This window comes from Lactuca sativa, chromosome 9, assembly GCF_002870075.4.
Source record: "Lactuca sativa cultivar Salinas chromosome 9, Lsat_Salinas_v11, whole genome shotgun sequence".
NCBI lineage: Eukaryota > Viridiplantae > Streptophyta > Magnoliopsida > Asterales > Asteraceae > Lactuca > Lactuca sativa.
Genome location: NC_056631.2, coordinates 207,456,012 through 207,470,323, shown reverse-complemented (window position 1 = coordinate 207,470,323; position 14,312 = coordinate 207,456,012). Strand labels below are relative to the sequence as shown.

General features: G+C 42.9%; 1 long non-coding RNA gene across 1 annotated transcript; it reads left to right on the top strand.

Moving 5' to 3' along the window:
- Window positions 1-798: 798 nt before the first annotated feature.
- Window positions 799-1,667, top strand: LOC111892991 (uncharacterized). The gene is made up of 2 exons (XR_002850748.3): window positions 799-1,241; window positions 1,358-1,667. It is a non-coding gene; the product is annotated as an uncharacterized LOC111892991 (long non-coding RNA).
- The last annotated feature ends 12,645 nt before the right edge of the window (window positions 1,668-14,312 follow it).

Sequence of the window (14,312 nt, the reverse complement as noted above, 5' to 3'; positions counted from 1 at the left end):
TAACCATTTTATAAGAACGTAAATGCATATTTTTACATTTTTTACAAGTAAAAAGATATTTTTTACATCTTGAAAAGTATAAATGTGTGTATTAATTTTTAAGTAGGAACATAAATGTATATAAAGATATAATTTTTTTTATAAAAAACATACATATAATGTTTAGTTAGAAAAAGAATTATTATATAAATACATAAAAATTAGTATTTCTTCTTGAATACGTATCATATATATATAAAATATAGTTATGATAAAAACTTAAAACAATTACAAAGAAACTTATGGATTGTTTTGCGGATTTTATTTTTTAGTAACCATGAAACCTATGATAATAAGTGACAATTATAATAGTTAGTTGAAAAAAAAAAAACTAAATTTTTTTTGGTTTTAACGCAACTAAAAATAATTATATAATAAAAACCATATTTACATGTACAAATTTCGAGCATCTTTAATCAAATACTTAATTGAAACGACTTTTAATGATTATTACATGTAATTTTGACTTTTGACATTATTTTCATTTTGATGAAAAGAATTTGGCGTTGCTTTCTGTTGATCTCTTTGAGAGTATGCGTCTTCACAATTTGAATTTCATATATATATCGTAGAAACATGAATTTAAAAATACACTAGTGAAACCAACAATGAGGTTACAAAATTTTCTAATGCCTATGGTTAGTTATGCATTTGACTATTGATTCGTGACAAAATATATAATATAATAATTATACATTATAGAAAACTTGATCAAACAAAACGGTTACAGGCTCTATCGCTTTGTTTTTTTGCATCACTTTGTTATGATTACGGGTTTTGCTTTTTAACACTAGTTGAATGGTGGGCGCAGGCGCTATTGACCAAAGTCATGCTAGCCATGTGCATCTAATCGAAAGCCAAATTGACTCGTGCATTATAATACAAACCGAAAACGATGTCCACTTCCCTATGAAATGAAATATATAGTAATTAGTAAGTGAATGCCCTACTTCGTATAGAGTATAGACGTTATATTTTATAGTTAAAGTATTTATAGCTGTTATATTGGATTAATAGCGTGAAAGCCCAATACTTTTTAGCCTAAAAAGGGCCAAATCTAAATCTGGTGTAATCAGGCGCCAAAGAGAGGAGCGAGGAGCTACTAGCCAAGTGCAAACACGCCATCGTCATCAACCATCGGAACATGATCTGAATATCTGGTTTCTTTCAATTTTAAAAACTTAAATTCGATTTAAAACAAAGTAAGTTTACTTCTGATTCTCTTGTTCTTATTTTCTCTTTCTGATATCTGAAATTTCACTGATTTTTGAATGACTAATCTTAATTTCTTGATTGCTTTCTTTTTTATTGTTTGTAGGTATGAAATAGTGGCTCTGACCTACCAGTGCATTGCTTATTCTTGATGAATTTCAGTGAACATTACACTGTCTTAGTCTTACAACCTTGAAGATAATGAATAAGTTCTTTTTGATTGTTCAGAGATCTGTGAATAAGTTTTTTTTTTAAAAATAGGCTCTATTAATTCAATTGAACAATAAAATAGAATGAAGAAGCTGATAATGGAGAGACGAGTGTAAAAAATGACTACTCTACTCAAAACAAGTTAATAGAGTATATTGTTTAAACCCAACAATTATAAAAATAAAATTTCTGTAGTTCTTTTTCTCTATTTATGTATTATGATTCATAGCATGTATTGGCCTTTTTATTTTTTGTTTCGTAACATGTAGATTACTTTGTTTGGCTCCTTGGGCTTGTCTTAGATGTTTTTGTTATTTTTATAGATGGGATTCTCAGTCTGTTATTTTAATAACATTTTGAATTAACAAATTTTTCCTGAAGTAGCTCTTATTTACTAAAAAAATTATTATCAAGGGCCTTATTTTTTTAGTTATGCCCCAGGCCTCAAATCATCATCTTAGACAAACCCTGCTTGGAGGTACATAAATGAACTTATTTTCTAACTGCAACGAGCCAAATATGAAGCATCTGAGTTTAAGTCTCTTTTATTTTATTGGATTAAGAATAGATTATAAAATAGGAAAAATGAGTAATCAAACCCTTATAAACGACATTTTTGATAAAAATGATATTTTCTTGGTAAACTAACCACATTTTCCGGAACACATTGTTCCAGAGAGGTCTCCGGAATTCCGAAGTACGATTCTTGGTCATGGTGCCGGAATACATTTGACTTAATATTATTATTATTAATAAAATGTAATACATGATTCCGGACTACATTCGTAATACATGGTTCCAGAGAATAATGTAAAATTTTTTGCTTTCATAAAATGTATAACTTTTGGTTTTATAAAATATAAAATGCAATGAAAATGAACAGACAACTAATAAATATATAAACTAAATAAAAGATGTGTAGGTCATATTACAAATACGATGTTCAAATTATCTTTGTCATTGTACCCCAAAAATTTTCCCCTTATCATTTTTTATAACCCATAGTGTAACACCTGATTCAAGGCAATTTTCATTTTGACCCTTAGTGTGTAAATAGTTTGCAAATTTGGTCCCTAAGGGGGCATTGTTCCCATTTTTGGAAAATTGGGAGTACGATGGGCATACACAATCAAGGGACAAAAACTAATTTTAGGGTATGGACCCTATTTAAGCAACATTATGACTCATTATCCTCTCATTTTCCAGCCTCCATTACCCTTTGAGCCTCATTTTGAAACCCTAACCCATCTAGAGAAGATTTAACCTCTTTATATGTGTTTTAGTGTGTGTTAGTGAACCTTGAGGAAGAAGAAACTTGAATAAGGAGCTTTTATAAAGGGAGAGCTTGTAGATATAGATTCAACTTATCATTTCCAGCTTCCTTGAGGTATATAGCTTGGAACTTGCTCACTGTATGCTTAGATCTAGTTATTATGGAGTTTTGTTCACTTTTTAGATCCATGAATGAGATCTAGTGGGATTCTTCCACTCCAGAAGTTAGGAGTTGCTTCTCTTGATGTTTCTAAGGTCCCTAGCCATAAAGTTAGCATCTTGATGGTTGAGGATCAACCATACATGTGTTTATGTCCATTAAGTTCTTGATGAGAAAAAATGATTAATGGTGTGTACGCAAGCATACGTGTTTGAGTCCCCAATCAAGCAAGCCACCCAGTACGTTGGGTGTACTTCTAGTACGCGTACCGTACTAGGTCTAGTAATGGGCTTTTATGGTTTGGTCCATATTTTGAGTATTAGGGTTTCGGGATTTGTTGGGGCGCAAGCCTTTCCGAGTTTGGGCCATTGTGACATCGTTAATTTCACGGCCAGAAAAGACCGATTTGTTTATGCATTATTTAAAAAAAAATCAGAGTATTCTTTTTGAAACATAATATTGCGGAATATATTCATAGAAAAACATGATAAAGATGTTATAAAAGCCTTTCCGAAGAAATTTATTTAATTTATATTATAACATTGGGATGTCATTGTCAATACAGAAACATAAGCATAAAGAGACATTACATTCATTTACACTAATGATTTACATCTCCTTTAATCTCTCAGTGTAATGTGTCTTCGTATCGATACTGTAACATCCCGAGTTCAGGAGTGCAAGTTCAGGGTTTAAAGTATAAATGTGAAAGGGCAACTCGGCGAGTCCATGGGTGGACTTGGCGAGTAGGGTCGCGACTATGGTCGCGTGTTAAGTGGCCAACTCGGCGAGTCGGCGGCTGGACTCCGCGAGTTGGTGCTGAGTGGAGAAAATCCTAATTTCGGAGGATGAGCCCTATTTAAAGGACATTATACCCTCTCCCCAGCCTCTTTACCCTCTCTTGAAGTCCAGAAAACCCTAAGGCGCGTTTGTGAGTGATTTAAGAGCTTTTGAACCTTAGAGAAGAGATTTTGGAAAGCTAAGAGGCTTGGAGCAAGGGGCTTTGCAAGGATTTGGATTTCTCTTCTGTTGGAGCTTTCCTTTGAGGTATTAATTCGTTGCTCGGGCTATTATTCATCATTTTGGAGTTTTTGGAAAAGATAGCATGTGGTGTTTTGAGTTTGGAGGTTAGATCTGATATTGCTACCTCAGATCTGGAATGGAGAAGGTCTAGAGTGCATTAAAGTCCCTGTTCTTGAGTGATTGGTGAAGCCAACTTGTCCCAAACCCTAACCCTAGAGTGTCTTATGCTTAGATCTCTTTGGATTCACGTAAAGTTTGCCACTTTACGTGATGGATGGGTTGTAGAAGGGTAGATATGTGGTTTGGATCATTTGCATGGCCTGGAAAGCTTCTGTATGGATTAAGATCTAGAGGTACTCGGCGAGTCACAAAGGTGTACTTGGCGAGTTGCTTAAAGATGGGCAGGCACTCAGCGAGTTGGAAGAACAACTCGGCGAGTTGGTTGAAGATAGCCTTGGACTCGGCGAGTCTGTTCATGGACTCGGCGAGTCTGGTCGTAAGGTCCTAACCTTCTTCTGGTTGAGTCGTGAATCGGTGAGTCAAGGGAGGACTCGGTGAGTTGAGTGCGAGGGGACTCAGAGTTGTGGGAGTCGGCGAGTCTCGGGGTGAATCGGCGAGTTGAGTCGCGGATTGGGGAAGTTCTGAGCATGGGGACTCGACGAGTCATCAGGTTGACTTGGAGAGTAGAGTCAGTCAGGAGATTGACTTTGACCAAGGGTTGACCAGTTGACTTCCAGGGGCATTTTGGTAATTGTTGGCTTTTGTTTTGAGTTCAGTGTTGGTGTCGACTAGTGGTGGAGATCGTGTCAGTGGTCGGAGCATCTTGGTCTTATCTTTTCAGTCGGCAGTTGCGAGGTGAGTTATCCTCACTATATCGACTGGGTCTACGACACCAAGGCCGGCCCTTTATCAGATTGTAATCTGGGTATCGTTGTTATGTTATTGCTTTGCTATGTTTGCATCCTGGTAGTTAGGATAGTATATGTTAGAGACTTGGCTAAGGTCGGTACCCTGGTATATAGGATGATGCTATGCTAGTGACTGGTTAGGTCGGTATCCTAGTTAGGATGATGATATGCTATGTGATCTGCTAGATCGGTTTGATTGGATGTGAATTGTTATATGATTGAATGTTTACGTGCACATGGTTGTTGGACTGGGGTTGGGTTGAGGTGGGTCCTGCTTTGTGTTGTAGGCCAACATACCCAGGGTGAACCGGTTATCCCCGAAGGCCCAGCGAGCGGTCCGGATAGGCTGTAGGCCCCAAGAGGGCGGACCAGACGTGCCGAGGCTCGGAGAGTGGACCAGGCCGACTGAAGGCCCAGTGCGGGCGGACCAGTCATACTGTAGACTCAGAGAGTGGACCAGGTGGATTGAAGGCCCGGTGCGGGCGGACCAATCACACTGTAGACTCGATGTATATGGTTAGACTCGGAGGATGGACCAGGTGGACTGAAGGCCGGTGTGGCGGACCAGTCACACTGTAGACCCGAAGTGCATGGTTGTTCTGTGTTCTGTTATGATATGGCATGTTGTGCGTGTATGGTATATGTGGTTAGTATTCTGGGGGTATCGCACTAAGATTTCGGGCTTACAGTTGTGGTTTAATGTTTTTTCAGGTTCTTCAGGAGACCGTGGCAAGGCAAAGGCGTGATCGTACCGCTCTTCATGATTTTGTTTTATGATGTGGTTCTGGGAAGACTCTGATAATAATTTTATTGAAAACCTTTTTGTAATAACTTTATGAAACTGGGTTGTTTTCAAAAAGTTTAAATTGGTTGAAATTTTTAGAGCGTTACAAGTTGGTATCAGAGCCTTGGTTTGAGTGAATTGGAGGAACATTCATGTGAATCCAATCTCAAATCAAGGAGAGTTTTCAAAAGAGAATTTAAATTGGTTTTCAAAATGAGTAAAGAAGGACGCGGAGGTACGATCAGCCGGAGCCAGTAAGTAACCCCAAAATACCATACATGATATTTGTTTTTGAGCTATGATAGAACAACATGCTAGTACTAGGCTAGGGATCTTCAGGATTTCATGTTAATGTTGCCTGATTTATGATGCCTGCTAGCCTAGGGTCTCTTCCGTGTGAGATTTCCAGTGTTCCTCTAAGAGTGAGGGTTGAGTGCTTGTTATGTATGTTCTTCACTAGGGTGTTGTGGTGATAATTGATATAACTATGGGTAGGTGTGGAAGGTAGTGTGGTCCCGTACTACTGAAAGCAAAGGACTCATACGCGTATCAAAGAAGCCAAATCCTCTAGGGTTGGATTGGGGGTTGGTTCCCGGGTTTTGTGGGAAGTATCTAAGATCTTGCGGTGTTTTTCATTATGGTGGTTACGAGGCATGCTGGGAGCGGACCCAGGTCAGGATCGGGAGCAGGAAAGGGCGGTCAGGGTAGGTCAGTACCGCCCGAGGTTATTGGTCAGATGAGCACAGGCAAGTTGGATGCTAGGATTCGTGAGATCCTGCATGATGAGATTGCTGTGTTGTTCCGGACCGAGTTGCCAGAGCTGTTTGGGTCGATCAAGACCGCCATGGTTGAGTATTTTGATGAGCGTTATGCGGCTCTCACAGAGACGGCTGCCGCGGCGGCTACAATGGCTGTAGCAGCGGCAGGGGTAGGAGTCGGTCGAGGTTTTCAGTATCGGGACTTCGATAATATGAAGCCCCCTACCGTCGATGGAATTCACGACCCGATTGTTGCTATGAGATTGTTGTCGGACGTAGAGGGGTGTTTCTTCACGTGTTCATGTCCTACTGATTAGAGGGTAAGGTGTGCTCTGAACCTGTTGAGGCTCGGGGCGAAGGATTGGTGGAGATTGACGACGGGGTCATATTCGGATGCGCAGAGGGCTGCGGTTTCTTGGGATCAGTTCCGGGAGATGTTTAGCACTCGTTATGTTCTGCGGGTGGAGAGAAAGAGAGAGAGGTTGGCTCAGGAGTTCCTGGAGCTGAAGCAGGATTCGGAGTCGGTGACGGAGATCACCAGGATGTTCACTGAGAGGGTGATGTTTTGCCCTGAGTTCGCTTCGGAGCAGGCTCAGATGTCCCGATATCTGAGTATGCTCAAGAGGGATATCAGGCAGTTTGTGTCTACGCGGAGGTGCGAGACCTTGTTGGAGTTGCAGGAGGCCGCCAGGCGGCGTGAGTTGGAGATTGAGTTGCAGTTGCGAGAGCAGACGCAGACTCCAATGCAGTCGCAGCCAGCACCGAAACAGTCCAAGACCGTTGATTCTGGATTGGGAGATCAGAGTAGCCACACTTGTGGGAAGTGTGGGAAGGGTCACACCAGAGTTTGTAGGTCTGGTGGTGCATGCTGCAAGTGCGGAAAGGAGGGGCACTATGCGAGGGATTGTCGGCAGACAGCCCCGGTTCGGGATTTGAGGATTTGTTATCATTGCCATCAGGTTGGACACTTGAGGGTCAACTGTCCACAGCTTGCTGCAGGACCGGTGCAGGCTCCAGCACCGGCCACTTTGAGGATTACAGGTGGAGGTCATGGTGGAGCGGAGCCCCCGAGGGCTCAGGGTCGTGCTTTTAGCTTACAACGGAGGAGGTCAGGGCAGTGCCAGATGCAGCTGCGGGTATGTTTCTTCCTTGATGTCTTGTTATTTGGTGATTATTGTGGAATATTGTTTATTTGCTAGTTTCGATGTGTGATTTTTGGTATTGTTTTCGTTGTTCCTTGAGGGTTGTGGGATGGTTATGGGTTTGGTTTTGGAAATTTCGTTGGTTATCATTTATGAGGATTTTTAGTGGGAATCTGGCTTTTGGTCTGAATGTCGAGTAGCATCTGCAGTCTGAGGAGTGGTTAGCTGAAGATCGGGTTTCTTTCGAGCCCGGGATGATCAGTGTTGTTATGTAAATTTGTGAAGATTGCTCGTTCTGGTGGGAATCAGTTCGCTTTTAAGGGTTTGTGTTGTGTAGGGTTGTCGAGGGAGGTCGGTGATGGCGACCGGTGGTTGATAGTCAGTGCTCTAAGTGGGGGAGAATTGGAGAATTCTTTGGAAGATCGATAAGCAGGAGAGGTTGTTTAGCTGTTGGGATTCAACAGTGGTTCTGTCAGCCGAGCATAGGTTGGTATGAGCAAGTTTCAGTCAGGCGGGGCGGGATGCAGACCAAGGGTGATTGATTGTGGAAGGCCTGGGATCAGGCCGGGTTTGAGTATGTAGGGTGGAGATAGAGTTCGGAACCCAAAGAGGGCTAGAACAGTATGCATGGGAGAGTTTTCTGGAGGGATAATGCGGGATGATGAATGCTAGTTGAGCGGTCCGGATAGACTGAAGGCTGGTGGGCGTACCAGTCAGGCTGAAGGCTCGGAGAACGGTCCAGACATACTGAAGGCCCTGGAGGGCGGTCCAGACCTGTTGAAGGTTTTGAGAGTGGTCCAGATGGGCTGAAGGCCTGGTAAGGGGGTACAGTCATGCTGAAGACTCTGCATGTGTTGATAGATCTGTATGAGGATATGGAATGAGTATGTTGCAACGTGATAGCATCAGAAGGTCTGGCCCTGGATAATGATCATGATTAGTGGAGGTAGTGCATGGACTCGAGAGTCCCTGCGAGCGGATTCAGAGTATGTGTGGTGCATGGGATAGCAGTTATGCTATAAGGAAATGGTGTAGTATTGGTTGAGCACCGTGGCACTTGTGGTACTGTCAAGGCAGCCAAGTGGTTTTCCTTGGTAAGGAAAGGGAAAAGAATGTAGCTCCGAGAGTGAGTGTAAGTTCACGGAAGTGAAAGCAGTAGTGCGGAGTTATGATTGGGGTGCTCCAATTATGGTCACTGAGCAGCGTGTTTGTGGCAGTGGTATGGAATCACATCCGGATTGGATGTATGCTGAGGTCACGGAAGGAATTCTGAGGGTGTAGAGCCAAGAGGCTCGGAAGGGATGCAAGGATGGAGTCTTGGATTCCCATCTTGTTTTTTGTCAAGGAATTGTGTATGTAGTAGTAATTCATCCGAGGGGATGTTTGGAGGTGTCGTCAGTGTGTCAGGTATTCCCAACCCGAGGATGCTAGAGCCAGTTCAGCATGTGTATGTGATTGCGGAGGAGAACTCATGGGAGTTGATCTGAAGCTGAAGGATGTGTCATCCTGCCAGCATGGTGTGGATAAAGTTAGGCTCAGATCGGGATTCCGGTAGTTTAGGGTTATTTCTAGCTCGTATGAGTCAAGTGAATGTTGTGATCTGCAACGAGTGAAGTATTATGGAGTGGTACTTGGCAGTTAAGTGTGGTTATCTGAGGATGAGGCTGGTGGCCGGCTTGAGGCGGTGGTCAGAACGTCGCAGGGGAAGAGTTGGGTTTCGGTGGTTATGTTTTGAGGAACCAGGTCTGGTTAATGCCAGGAGGTGCATTGTGAGAGTAATTCTGGAGTTGTGTTGCCGCAGGCTTCGACGACGAAGCCTAATTTAAGTGGGGGAGAATTCTAACATCCCGAGTTCAGAAGTGCAAGTTCAGGGTTCAAAGTGTAAATATGAAAGGGTAACTCGGCGAGTCCATGGGTGGACTCGGCGAGTAGGGTCGCGACTCTGGTCACGTGTTAAGTGGCCAACTCGGCGAGTCGACGGATGGACTTGGCGAGTTGGTGCTGAGTGGAGAAAACCCTAATTTCGGATGATGAGCCCTATTTAAAGGACATTATACCCTCTCCCTAACCTCTTTACCCTCTCTTGAAGTCCAGAAAACCCTAACGCGCGTTTGTGAATGATTTAAGGGCTTTTGAACCTTAGAGAAGAGATTTTGGAAAGCTAATAGGCTTGGAGCAAGGGGCTTTGCAAGGATTTGGAATTCTCTTCTGTTGGAGCTTTCCTTTGAGGTATTAATTCTTTGCTTGGGCTATTATTCATCATTTTGGAGTTTTTGGAAAAGATAGCATGTGGTGTTTCGAGTTTGGAGGTTAGATTTTAGATTGCTACCTCAAATCTGGAATGGAGAAGGTCTAGAGTGCATTAAAGTCCCTGTTCTTGAGTGATTGCTGAAGCCATCTTGTCCCAAACCCTAACCCTAGAGTGTCTTATGCTTAGATCTCTTTGGATTCACGTAAAGTTTGCCACTTTACGTGATGGATGGGTTGTAGAAGGGTAGATCTGTGGTTTGGATCATTTGCATGGCCTGGAAAGCTTCTGTATGGATTAAGATCTAGAGGTACTCGGTGAGTTGCTTGAAGATGGGCAAGAACTCGGCGAGTTGGTTGAAGATAGCCTTGGACTCGGCGAGTCTGTTCATGGACTCGGCGAGTCTGGTCGTAAGGTCCTAACCTTCTTCTGGTTGATCCGTCAATCGGTGAGTCAGGGGAGGTGAGTTGAGTGTGAGGGGACTCAGAGTTGTGGGACTCGGCGAGTCTCGGGGTGACTCGGCGCGTTGAGTCGCGGATTGGGGAAGTTCTGAGCATGGGGACTCGACGAGTCATCGGGTTGACTTGGAGAGTACAGTCAGTCAGGAGATTGACTTTGACCAAGGGTTGACCAGTTGACTTCTAGGGGCATTTTGATAAGTGTTGCCTTTTGTTTTGAGTGCAGTGTTGGTGTCGGCTAGTGGTGGAGATCGTGTCAGTGGTCGGAGCATCTTGGTCTTGTCTTTTCAGTCGGCAGTTGCGAGGTGAGTTATCCTCACTATATCGACTGGGTCTACGGCACCAAGGCCGGCCCTTTATCGGATGGTAATCTGGGTATCGTTGTTATGTTATTACTTTGCTATGTTTGCATCCTGGTAGTTAGGATGGTATATGTTAGAGACCTGGCTAAGGTCGGTATCCTGGTATGTAGGATGATGTTATGCTAGTGACCGATTAGGTCGGTATCCTGGTTAGGATGATGATATGCTGTGTGATCTGCTAGATCGGTTTGATTGGATGTGAATTGTTACATGATTGAATGTTTATGTGCACATGGTTGTTGGACTGGGGTTGGGTTGAGGCGGGTCCTGATTTGTGCTGTAGGCCAACATACCCAGGGCGGACCGGTTATCCCCGAAGGCCCAGCGAGTGGTCCGAATAGGCCGTAGGCCCCAAGAGGGCGGACCAAACGTGCCGAGGCTCGGAGAGTGGACCAGGCCGACTGAAGGCCCAGTGTGGGCGGACCAGTCATACTGTAGACTCAGAGAGTGGACCAGGTGGATTGAAGGCCCGGTGCGGGCGGACCAATCACACTGTAGATTCGATGTATATGGTTAGACTCGGAGGGTGGACCAGGTGGACTGAAGGCCGGTGCGGCAGACCAGTCACATAGTAGACCCGAAGTGCATGGTTGTTCTGTGTTCTGTTATGATATGGCATGTTGTGCATGTATGGTATATGTGGTTGGTATTCTGGGGGTATCTCACTAAGATTTTGGGCTTACAGTTGTGGTTTAATGTTTTTCAGGTTCTTCAGGAGACCGTGGCAAGGCAAAGGCGTGATCGTACCGCTCCTCATGATTTTGTTTTATGATGTGGTTCTGGGAAGACTCTGATAATAATTGTAGTGAAAACCTTTTTGTAATAACTTTATGAAACTGGGTTGTTTTCGAAAAGTTTAAATTGGTTGAAATTTTTAGAGCGTTACAGATAAATGTGATACAAATAAACTGAGTGTGTCAGGTTGGGAAACCTAGTGTGTAACACCCGGATTCTTGAAGAGAAATTGTTGATAATAAACCTATTTCAAGGTGAACTCGGCGAGTTGGAGGGACCAACTCGACGTGTTCAAGATGGAAGAATCGTGAGGGTTTAATGAACCAACATGACAAGTTGAGATGCCTAGTTGTCAGTACAACTTGTCGAGTTTGCACAGTATTTAGAAGATTAGGGAAATCCCGAGCCAACTCGCCGAGTTGTCAAGATAACTTACCGAGTTTTCCTAGTCTTAACACATTCAGCCACTTTTTATCGAATCTAAATATTAGAAATGTAGATCTGATACCCAAGGGTTGGAAACCTACGTAAAGTTGCTAACTTTACATCCATGCATGCCACTTAGGGCTCCAAAACTCCAAGAAGGCTTCAATAAGGGACTTAGAACATGAAGGACGCCTAGATCTAGATAAAGCTTGAAAATTTAAGACCAAGGAGGCAAAAAATGTCTAGATCTGAAGTTATAACTTAATGAAATGCTCAAACCAAGAACAAACCCAAAAATGAGCCAATATGATAATAAACTTTCATGGAATGAGATCTAAGTTATAGATAAGCAAGGTGTCGACTTTATACCTCCAAATGACCGCAACAAGAGAGTAGATTCTGGATCTATAGACTCTATCCCACACAAACCACTTCAACCTTCAAGCTTCTTCAAGAGAACACCAAGAAATCACTCTTCAAGCTCACACACACACACACACAAATATGGAAAAGAATGCATGGGCTAGCGTTTTCTAGACAGAAGGAACTGATAAGGAGGCCATCCAACGGGTTTGAGGCCTTTAAATAGGGTGCAACACCCTAAAAATTAGGGTTTCTTAATCAGCCACCAACTCTTGGAGTTTTCCTCACCAACTCATCGAGTTGGTCCAAAAATATGCGCGACCAAAGGACTTCCAACACGTCGAGCTGAGGCCATAAACTCGACGAGTTCAAAGGAATTTTCCTTTTAATTTAATTTAATTTATTAAATCTCATACCTGGGAATCAGGATGTTACAACTCTCCCCCACTTGGACTAGGCTTCATCCTCGAAGCCTGCTGTAGTGAACGGGGGCGGGACCGGGGGCGATAGTGGTAACCTATAAACCGGGGGACCCCGATACCGTCCGAGACTAAATCGAGATGTCAAAAACCCATGTGGGACCCTGCTCCCACGAGACCCTGATACCATACAGGACTAAATTTTTAAAAAACTAGGAGCAGGAGCGAGGTGGGGGTAGAGTTAAACCCCGTTTATTTTCGGGACCGAGGTCGGGAGTTGGTATTTCCGTCCCGTACTCCCGCGAGGGCCCCGATTGTACATTTATGTAAAATATATATTTAATATAAAATACATATACAAAATAGATTTTCTAATTTTAGGTTTAGTGTAGGTTTCACTTTGTCGTTTCCAATTAATGGATGTTGAAGATGTACCGAATTGATCATATGTTTTTGGACATGTAAGTATTTTATATTTGTAATGTTGGATTTGTCATATTTTATATTTGTAACATTGTTAGAATTGTCGTATTTTAATGTTGGCCGGATTCATAATGTTGGAATTTTAATTTTTTTAGTTTCTAAAAGATTAGGTTTTAAGCTTTTAAAGTTATTAAAAATAGTGTTTTTAGCCTAAAACAAAGCAGTTTTTTAGCAAAAAAATCAAATTTTAAGCCTATAAATCGGGGGAACGGGGGCGGGACCGGGGGCAATAGTGGTAACTGGGGGCGGGATCGGGGGCTATGTAAACGGGAGATCCAGGGGCAGGGGTAACAACTGATTTCGGGAGTGGGGGCGGGGGCAGCTATTTCCGCTCCCATTTGGTTCCGTTGACATCAACTGTGCAATCTGCAATCTCTATCTCATCTGTTGGATCATCTCGGTAGTCTGCAGAACCACTTCAGTCCAACCTATGACCCTGTGGCAACCCTCGCCCAACAGACTGGGGTATGACACTTCCGCCCATAATAGAGCTCAAAAAGCGGGGCATCGTTGCTAGAGTGAAAACTGTTGTTGTAACGTCCATAAAATTCATAAAAATTTAAAACTTTTTAAGATATAAAAAACCACCATTTATTATAAATTAATTTCAAAATAGTTTAACATTAGAGAAATCCCTGAAATCATAATACAAAATGTGAGGAGGTCCACGATCAAGCCTTCGCCTTCCCGCGATCATCAGAGGTACCTGAAACATAATCCAAAACTATAAGCCCAAAGCTTAGTGAGTTCCCCCAAAATACCAACACCATACAAACCAAAACAATGTCATAAACAAAGAATATGCACACAAAGTCTTCAGCATGACTAGAACGCTTCACTGGGCCTTCAGCCTATTTTGACCACTCTCAGAACCTTCAGCATGTCTAGACCGCCTCACTGGGCCTTCAGCCTGTCTGGACCATTCTTCGGGCCTTCGGCCTGACTGGCCCGCCTTGTTGGGCTTTCAGTCTATCCGGACCACCCTGGGTCTGTTGGCCTGCAGCACACAGCAGGACCGCCTCAACCCACCCGCCGTCACGCAATATCACATAAATATCAAAAACTAGCTTGCACATATAGTAATCACACAGGCCTAACAGATCATCAATCATAGCATCATCCTATATACTAGGATACAGATCTAACAGATCACTACACATAGCATCATACGATAAACCTGGATACAATCCAAAAGGGCCAGCCTTGGTGCCTTCGACCCTGTTAGTATAGTGAGGAGAATCCACCTCACAATGCCAAAATCTGCTGAAACCTCTGACTGCTAACCCACGAAAAATCCCGAACTATCGTAG